This window comes from Peromyscus eremicus, unplaced genomic scaffold (assembly GCF_949786415.1).
Source record: "Peromyscus eremicus unplaced genomic scaffold, PerEre_H2_v1 PerEre#2#chrX_unloc_3, whole genome shotgun sequence".
Taxonomy (NCBI): Eukaryota; Metazoa; Chordata; class Mammalia; order Rodentia; family Cricetidae; genus Peromyscus; species Peromyscus eremicus.
The window spans coordinates 785,515-795,774 of record NW_026734290.1 but is presented as its reverse complement, the minus strand read 5'-3'; positions in this window follow the sequence as shown (position 1 = coordinate 795,774).

The window sequence follows — 10,260 nt, the reverse complement described above, 5'->3', positions numbered from 1 at the left end:
CCTAGTTTTATTGACACTGTGGTTCCAACACTTTGGAGAGTATCAGATAGGGAAGTTGGTCAACAACAATGGGAGAGGACAAAAGAAAAGAGAACAGAACACACAGTAAACTCTTTTGCCCAACTCCCACTGAGGTCTCTATAAGTGTGAACCAACAGCTTGTCAAAGTGAAGAGACCACCTTGGCATGCAGAGAGTGGGAGGAAGAAGGCCACATGCCACCCAATGAGGAGACAAAGAGAATGACTCACTTGACCTTTGTAGAGGGCTCTTCTACTTGCAAGCTGCTATCCCCACTGTGAGCATACATAAACCCTGGAAAGCAAATGTGCAAAAAGCAAATGGTGCTGGACTTTGAACTTACTCCCTCAAGGTTGTCAGTAGCGGCAGGCTGTGTAGATGATGGGAGGTGGAGTTGCATGAGCTCTCTCAGGAGGCTTGCTGAAATAGCTGTCTAAGAATTTCCGTGGTGTCTACTCCACAGGTGTGTACCCTCCGGAGTCTGTGAAGATGTTTCTCCTGTCTTCAAAAACAAATTGTCTATGATGGGACCTGTCACAATGAAGACCAAAATAACATCATGAACAGTTTTGAGGATGGGACTCAACATCATGACAGATTTATAAACACCTGCATGGAAATATCTATGTGTCACTAAAGTAAGTATACTGGTGGAACTGTAATACTCAAAGTCGTACTCCCAATTTTCACCAAGGTATCACCTGGGAACTGTGAGACAGGGACCTGCTCATGCCCAACCACAGATGGCTGACTACAGGGACTAGAGGGAGATACATACACAAATACATAGAAAAATACACAACATAAACACATGTATGTGAGAGACAGAGATTCAGAGAAAGAGATACTTAGAGAGACAGAGAAAGAGAGACTGAGTGAGAGTGGGAGAATTCTATCAATTGGATGCTGAAAAAATGAATGCAGGTGTGTCCTCTCAGAGGGGAACAAAAGGAGCAGGGATCAGTTTGAGTCCCTGTATCGACACATTTAGATGTGTGACCAGGCCTCTCCAACTGCTGCTTGGAGAATCAAATGTACAAGGCCTTTTAAAGTAAGTAACAACAAAATTAACTCAAACTCACAGCAACTAACATCTCACACTAGACAGCACTTGATAGATTCTCTTCAAAGTCATGCTGGGAATTCATACTACTGCCTCAGTCCATGAGTACTATGACTCATGCCACAGGCTCTGTTTTTGTTTCATTTTAGAGGAAGCAGAATAGTCTTTGTCCTCATGTCATTCCTGTCCACATTTGAGGTTCTGCCTTTGGGAGGAGTTCAGAGACATGATTTTGGCATACCCTGAAGGCATACCCTGAAGATACAGCCTACCAGAAACACAGACCTTATATAAAATGAAGTAATGATGACAGAGTTGACCTGAGATTGAAACCATAGGGTTTGAAAAATGAATACCTATTCTTCATGCTCTCTTATGTGATAAAGATCAGGCAATCTCACTGTTACTTTCTTTCAATGGTCATTTACTGTAGCTGAGTGGTCAGTCTGCACCTTCTGCTTCACTTGCATCTTGGTGAGGAAGGTTTGGTGGGATTGTGGCTCTCTGGTGCTCCTTGTGGGTAGATGAACATAAATGAACTTGCAGTATCACTAGGCAAAGATAATGGACAGACCCCCCCTGAGTCCTAATCATATGTTTGAGAAAGCTTGTTTACCAGTGACTTGGTGACAGCGCAAATTATTTTGTCCTGTGCTTCAGATGCCCCCTCTGGGGAACTCGGCTGTCTCCTCTATTTGAAGGAAAGTGGTTATCCCAGCTCTCTGGTTTTCTCTGCCCTCATAGCACATGCTCCAAGTAACCAAGGATATAGCCTCTTCAGGCTCATTCACAGCTGCAGACTCAGAATTCAACTTGAGTGCAGAGTCCACAAGCCTGTGGGTTTACAAATCAGGAAAAAATTGCCATAGTTCATAATCACCCTAGGCATTTAGAGGTTCCCCAAATATCTTCAGAGGTCACTCTAACCATATAACTATTGATGGAGAAGACAAATAAGGGCAGAACATGGTCACCAGACTCAACATGTCTCCTCACTGACAACTGAGGAACACAGAGCAGCTGGGAAGTAACTAAAGTTAGCCACTGTGGTTGAAGTAGAGTGATGTCTTGCCTTGAAATGGGCACATCTCTTTAATCCCTCCCACTTTAATGTCGGTCTCATGTTTACTCATCAATGCCTATCTACAAAAGGAATGAAAGCCAAGAGTTCCCAGCATAAATCATTGGCCTTACCAGTTCCCGACTTCTGAGCCAGAACAATTAATATCCTGGAATCCTTGAATTTCAAGAGGCATGACAAGCAGGGAAGTTCTGTTGGTTCCCAGAGACTCCAGCTTTCTGTTCCCCATTACTGGAAGATTCAGCACAAGCCCACTTCCTCCAGGAAGATTCCCTTTTCTTGCACAGAACTCATTACATGATTCTCTTGACCATTTCTTTCTTGACATTTTACATTGAGGCTGAAGGTCAGCTTTCTTCAGTCACTCTCTAGTTTCTCTAACCTCTCCATTCTCTTTCTGAATTAGACTCTTCAGTATGCCATCATGTTCATCAGTAAATGGTGAAGGCACTGAATAAACTTCCCAAGGACAGTGGGTGTTGCCACAACATAGTGACATCACAGAGGATGCCAGGGCTCTCCAGGATACAATAGAATGTCTAGGTAAGAGCTGCAGATGTCATGGGAACTGATATTGCTAAGAGCTTTCCTTACACTAGATGTCAAGTTGTCCTTTGCAGGAGCCTCTCCTGGGATACAAGAGAAGCCCTTCAGCATCCCCTTCATCCAAAGCCAGAGATCTCTCCCTGATTGATTGAACATCCTTCAGTTCTTTCCCTGTGTAGAACTGAATCTTTACCTCCTACTGAAATTTTATGTACACAAGGTAATAATATCATAGAAATTTATATATGCTGAAGTTCATCATAAGTAACTGCAACTGAGGTGACTGACCACACTAGTGGAAACCCATGAACTGTGGACTGGTGGCTGTGGAGCCCCTGTGAGACTGGACTAGGTCTTCTGGATACAGAAGATGGTTGTTTGGCTCGAACTGTTTGGGAGGCACCCAGACAGGGGATAGGGATCTATCCATGGTCAATGGGTAGGCTTCTGGAACCCAGTGCCTGTGGTGTGACACCTTGAACAACCTTGGTTTAGTGTGGAGGGGGTTGGATCTGCCTAGGCTCAGTGTTCTGGACTCTGTTGACTGCCCATGGGAGACCTCGATTTGGGGGATGTGGGGATGTGCAGTGGCTTGGGAGAGAGGGATGGGGGTGGGTAGTGGGAGGAAGGGGGCTCTGTGGACAGTATGTGGGGTAAGGAGAAAATTTCTAAATAATGAAAAATAAAAAAAAATACAAAAAAAGATGTAAAATTAAAAAAAGTACCTACATGTCCTTATCTCCTTAGCCACAAGACATTATAGACTTAATGCTGACTGAGAAGGACACTTGTTAAACATCTTCCTTCTAAAGAGTCTACAGGAAACAGCTAGGCAGAGTTATGCTAGAGGAAGAGGCTGATACAGTCTAGGAACAAGCACTCATAGGAGCGTGATATGGTCAGGGAGCCCAGTGTAACTAAAATCTGTGTCATCAGCATGTATGTAGTGGGTGTTGTACTCTCTGTTCAGTAGCTCAAAGTGGTCTGCTATTACTGGGTAGTAAAGATGGCCAGATAGCTGGAGTCTTCCACACAGAACATGAGTTTCCCTTAGAGCAAAGGATATTCAGGAAAATCCTTTGCAAGCCCCTTCATAGTTAGCAACATAGACACTCGGGTTCCACTGGACACTCTATATCAATGGTTATTTTTTTTCCAATTCTCTGACCCTTTAAATCTTTAAATAGCATGAACAGTAGTTCCTCGCATTGTGGTGAGCCCTAAACATAACTGTTTCGTCGTTTCTTAACTTTAATTTTGCTACTGTTTTTTAAAGTTTTATTTATTTATTATGTATACAGTATTCTGTATGCACATATCCCTGCAGGCCAGAAGAGGGCACCAGATCTCATTACAGATGGTTGTGAGCCACCATGTGTTTGCTGGGAATTGAACTCAGGATCTTTGGAAGAGCAAGCAGTGCTTTTAACCTCTGAGCCATCTCTCTAGGCCTAATTTTGCTACTGTTATGAATTGTAATTCAAATATTTGATGTGCAGTATATCTGATATGCGAGCCCAATGGGGTAGTGACCCACACAGGTTGAGGACCACAGCTCTGAATGCAGGCAGAAATCTCCTCAAATCCTGGCAGTGATGGTGGGGCAGTGTGATTCTTAGTTTTTATTATCAGACTGAATCAAACTAGTCACCTGGGGAGAGGGACCCTCAATGAGGAATTATATAGATGAGATTTTTCTTTGAACTTGTCTCTGTGGGATTTTATTAATTGTTAATTGAGATAAGACTCTCTAAAATGGGCAGAATATTTTATTGTCTGCAACCTCTACTGTGTAAGTATGAAGAAGCTAGAGCATAAGCATAAGAAAACAGGTAGCATGAGTACATCTGTTTATCTCTGTTCTTGGCTGTGGATGTGATATGATTAGCTGAGTTCCTATCCTGATTTTCCAAAAATGGAACTATTACCTGGAATTGTGGGCTATGATCAATTTCTTTCATTCTAAGTTGCTGTGCCTGATAATTCAGTGCAATAAAGATATTAAGAAAGCACTATATGACAGAAGGGTTTTCACAAGTCAGTGAGATGTGTGTTTCATGAAATGCTCAACAGCACCTTATCTGTCTCAGAAGAAGAGATCCTACTTCCTCCTGAACCCAACCTGTGTTTCCCTGTCACAGTTTTACAAAGACCCAGAGACACCCAAAGACTCACAAACCACTTCACCCTGTCAATAAATGTCCCCTGAAATTGTCTTGCCATAACAAGTACCATGCTAAATTCTTCTAATGGTTTATATACAAGCTTCACTTCAAGGAATGTATTTTTCCTTGAATTTCCTGACCATTGGAATTTTCAGATATGGGAAACTGGGTCTGAATTCACTGCCTTGACAATGAATTTCAATCTTATGCTATGTCCTTCCTTGAAGGTCAGAAGAGGCTCCTTAAAGCTGAGAGCAATGTAGCACCATAAATTCCAGGTAAGTGGGGGTGTAAGTAATGACTGGCAATGTGTCCACTAGTTACCTTATGTTGGAGATTAACTCCAGGGCTGATGTATGTAGATCCCTGTAAAAACTTATCGGTATCACTCTAACTTCTGTGCCTCTTCAGCAAGGTTTCTGTAAATGGATCTTTGACAAATTTCTTCCTTTGAAAGTAAATAGACCTTATCAGATGTGGAAAGTCACTTTGATTTTTTTCCTTCTCCTCCTAGGACATGAAGCAGGCCCTTTTGAGCTACATGAAAGGTTATCCAAGGAGAATAAGGTCTGAAATAGTCACAGGTAAAGCTTTAGAATGCAGGTCTGAGGAACAGAGTGCAAAACAAGGGCAGGACAGCAGGCACACCCAGGAAATTTTTGGTTATGTCTTTGGCAGTTTAGCCTCTCAGCATGCCAGTTTCTTCTACCTAGAGAAAGATGGGTTGGGATACACCATGGAGATGGGGGCTGTCACAAGGCATGACTTATAAAATCACTTCCTTCATAAGTGGGACTTTGTTTTTTTTTCATGTTTCTTTTTGTGTGTGGGGTTACAAGCTAGCATTTATATGACCTAAGCTGCACATCTATTTCTGGAGAACATCTCTTTCTGGGAACGAAGGAATCAGATATTAAACTTACAAAAATGCTGAAAATGATACTTTAGAGCAGAGAATCACTTCACTTGGTTGAAAAAAAATAACACTTCTTTCCATGACCATTACCCAATATTGTGTGTGGCTCCTGTCCTTTGCCATTTGGAAAGACTCACCAGCTAGCTATTCTTTATTGATTAGTCACTTTCATATGCTAAAAGTATAGAAGATGAAGAGGGAAGGTAGAAATCAACATGTTTGATCCTAAATATAGACTTGTGTTTGCCTGTTCCAATCTCAGAATTCTAATCCTTATCTGGCTAATCTAATAACAAATAAATGCCATCTGTGCCCATTGTTGTATTTTAATAAAAGCACATAAACGATTTTGGTGACTTACTATAACTCATGTAGTATGGATTGAGTCCAGCTATTAATATTTTCTTCTCTGTCTTGCTATTCTTATTTGGAACATTTGTTTGTTTGAGTGGAAGTGAACTGCCCCAATTTAAATGGGAGAAAAATTTTTAAATAAACTGCTGTATCAGAATATGTTTGGGAGTTGTAAAAGTTTTTCCACTGGAAAAAAAAATCAGAATTTAAGAGGATCCTGTTACATGCTGGGGGCAGACATCAGAGTCAGCAAAGCTTGCAAAAACAGATTTTTTTTTCTTTTAGCACTTTGATGGGAGAAGCACTTCATTTTCTTTAATTTTATAATTAATTTAATTTTATGTATCAGCCATGTATTCCCCTGTCCTCCCTACTACGGTCCACACACACACACCCCACCCCCGCTCTCTCCCCAATCCACCCCCCATTCCCATCTGCTCCAGTGCAAGGACTCCCCTGGGGTTCAGCTCAGCCTGGTAGATTCAGTGGAGGCAGGTCCAGTTCCCTCCTCCCTTCACCCAGGCTGAGCAAAGAGTCCAAGCATAGGCTCTGGGCTCCAAAAAACCCAGCTCATGAATTAAGGACATGTTCTGGTCCCACTACCTGGGGTCCTCCTAAATAGTTCAAGCTAATCAACTGCCTCATTTATCCAGAGGGCCTCATTCAGTTGGGGGCTCCTCAGCTATTCGTTCATAGTTCATGTGTTTCCATTAGTTTGGCTATTTGTCCCTGTGCTTTTTCCAATGATCATCTCAATATCTCTTGCTCATACAATCCCTCTTCTCTCTTGCTGATTAGATTCCTGGAGCTCCACCTGGGGCCTGGCCATGGATCTCTGCATCCACTTCCATCAGTCATTGGAGGAGAGTTCTACCACAACAGTTAGGGTGTTTAGCCATCAGATCACCAGAGTAGGTCAGTTCGGGCTTTCTCTTGACCATTGCCAGCAGTCTATTGTGGAGGTATCTTTGTTGATTTCTGGGGACTTCTCTAGCACTTTTCTTCTTCCTATTCCCATGGGGTCTTCATTTATCTTGGTCTCTTTTTCCTTGTTCTCCCTCTCTGTTCCTCATCCAGCTGGGACCTCCTGCTCCCCTAAGCTTTCTTGCTCCCGACACTTGCACTTCATTAACTCCCCTCACGTCCAGCTTGCTCATGTAGACCCCATTCATTTCTCTGTTGTTGGGTGATCCCTGTGTCTTTCTTAGGGTCTTGTTTTCTAGGTAGCCTCCCTGGAGTTCTGAGTAGCACTCTAGTCATCCTTCGTTTTACATCTGTTATTCTTCTATGAGTGAGAACATACCATGTTTGTCTTTCTGAGTATGGGTTACCTCACTCAGGATGATTTTTTTCTAAATCCATCCATTTGCCTGCAAACCTCATGATGTCATTGTTTTTCTCTGTTGAGTAGTACTCCTTTGTATATATGTACCACATTTTATTTATCCATTCTTCAGTTGATGGTCATCTAGGTTGTGTCCAGGTTCTGGCTATTACAAATAATACTGCTATGAACATAGCTGAGCATGTGCCCTTGTGGTATGATTGAGCATTCCTTGGGTATATGCCCAAGAGTGGTATAGCTGTGTTTGGGGGAGATTGATTCCCAATTATCTAAGAAAACGCTATACTCATTTCCAAAACGGAAAAGTACAAGCTTGCATTCCCACCAATGTAGGAGTGTTTCTCTTGCTCCACATCCTCTCCAGCATAAGCTGTCTTCAGTGTTTTTGATCATAGCCATTCTGATGGGTCCCTTTGATTTGCATTTCCCTGCTGATTAGGGAGGTTGAGCAATTCCTTAAATGTCTTTCAGCCATTTGAGCTTCCTCTGTTGAAAATTCTCTGTTTAGCTCTATAGCCCACTTCTTAATTGGACTGTTGAGCATTTTGATGTCTAATTTCTTGAGTTCTTTATATATTCTGGATATCAGCCCTCTGTCAGATGTGGGGTTGGTGAAGATCTTTTCCCATTCTGTAAGCTGATGCTTTGTCTTGTTGACTGTGTCCTTTTCTCTACAAAAGCTTATCTGGTATATGAGGTCCCATTGATTGATTGTTTCTTTCAGTGACTGTGATACTGGTGTTATATTTAGGAAGTGATCTCCTATGCCAATGCGTTCAAGACTACTTCCTACTTTCCCTTCTATCAGGATCAGAGTAACTGGATTTATGTTGAGTTACAAATATAAATATATATATGAATTTTGATATAAAATTCATACTTTAAGGAAAGTTTAAAGAATCAAAATAGCATCAAAGTATTATGAGAACAGTGGCAATAGAATCGTCCCTTAATTTTGGCTTTCTTCTGCCCCATATCAGTTGATTCTTCTGACATGATACAGATATTATGCATTTTCTTTTTAACAACATGCTTGGCTTTAAAGGAGGAGAGAGTCATTATCCAACGCCAAAGCCAACTTTAATTTTTAATTGATCTGGGACTACATAAACACCATTTGTGGTAAGTGTTTGTAGAGAAGAGCAAAAACAAACATTTAGGAAGACTTATGAATTTTATGTGTGATGTAATACCAATAGGCCAAGTTACTTTAAATGGGATGGTCATGCTGGTTGAGGAACTATCACCTCTTCTAATTAAGAGATCTGTCTTGTTCAAATCGAACTTTTATCAATTTTTTTTCTGGAGCTGAAGATCAAATCCAGGGCCTTGTGCATGCTAGGCAAGCACTCTACCACTGAGCTAAATCCCCAAGCCCATAATTTTTTTTTTTGTTTTTTTTCGAGACAGGCTTTCTCTTTGTAGCTTTGTGCGTTTCCTGGATCTCACTCTATAGACCTGGCTGGCCTTGAACTCACAAAGATCAGCCTGGCTCTGCCTTCCGAGTGCTGGGATTAAGGCATGCGCCGCCGCCAACACTGCCTGGCCCTTTATCAATTTTGATGGTATTTATAGCTTACCTTTTCTGATAGAAACAAAAGCAAAACCTCAGCCAGCTCATGAGGCTGTCTCTATGAGGCCACTGCCTTCCACTCTCTGCCCCCACTGCAACAAGGGCCTTCATTGGGCTATAGAATGCAGGTCATAAGTCAGCCTCAGTCAGCCCCTTCCTCCCAGGGTGCCAGGAATCTTCCAAAGGGGCCAGCCCCTGGCCACAATGCCTCCAAAAGCACACCCTGGGGCCTTGAGGTCCGCTCACCTCCTGCCTACCCAGCCTCAACAAATTCTTCTGCCCCAGTTCCATTCTCCTCCTTCCAGAGAGCAACTCCAGGCAGTGCCGGATTAGACTTGTGTGCAGCTGCCCAAATAGTATTAAATTCCCTTGAAGGGTCTCAGGTCATCCCTACAGGGGTGACAGGGCCCTTACCTCCTAATGTTTGCACGCTTGTCCTTGGCCGTGCTTCTGTGGCCCTCCGAGGGGTCCAGGTCTACCCTGGCATAATAGATAGTGATTTCTCAGGTAAAATTAAGATTCTGGCCACTGCTGTAAACAGCATGGTCACAATTCGTCAAAGTACGCGCCTGGCACAGCTAGTTCCTCTACCCTCCTCTGTCTGTGATAATCCCTCAATTACAAACACCCTTCGGGGGTCAGCTGGATTGGGCTCCTCGGACGCCTACTGGGTCCAACCTGTTACTCAGGATTGCCCTACTCTCACCCTTACTATAGAGGGAAAGAAGTTTCAGGGTATCTTGGATACAGGGGCAGATACCACAGTCATTTCACAGTCTCACTGGCCGTTCGCTTGGCCACTGGTTCCATCCCTCACCGATTTAAAAGGAATCAGTCAGTCTAATAATCCTTTAATTAGTTCAAGGACACTTTTCTGGAAGGACGAGGAAGGAAACCAGGGGGCTGTCACTCCTTTTGTGGTTCCGGGCCTGCCTGTTAATCTTTGGGGAAGGGACATACTTTCACAAATGCAAGTAATCTTATATAGCCCAAATTCTACAGTCACACAACAAATGCTATGAATGAATTATATCCCTGGCACAGGCTTGGGCAAGACAGCTCAGGGGAGAGTCCAACCAATTCAGCCCGTTCCCAAGGAGGATAGACATAGGCTGGGAAATTCAGGTTTGTAGTAGCGGCCACTGACCCTCCTGTACACCATGCAGACAAAATTACCTGGATGACCTAGTCCCCTCT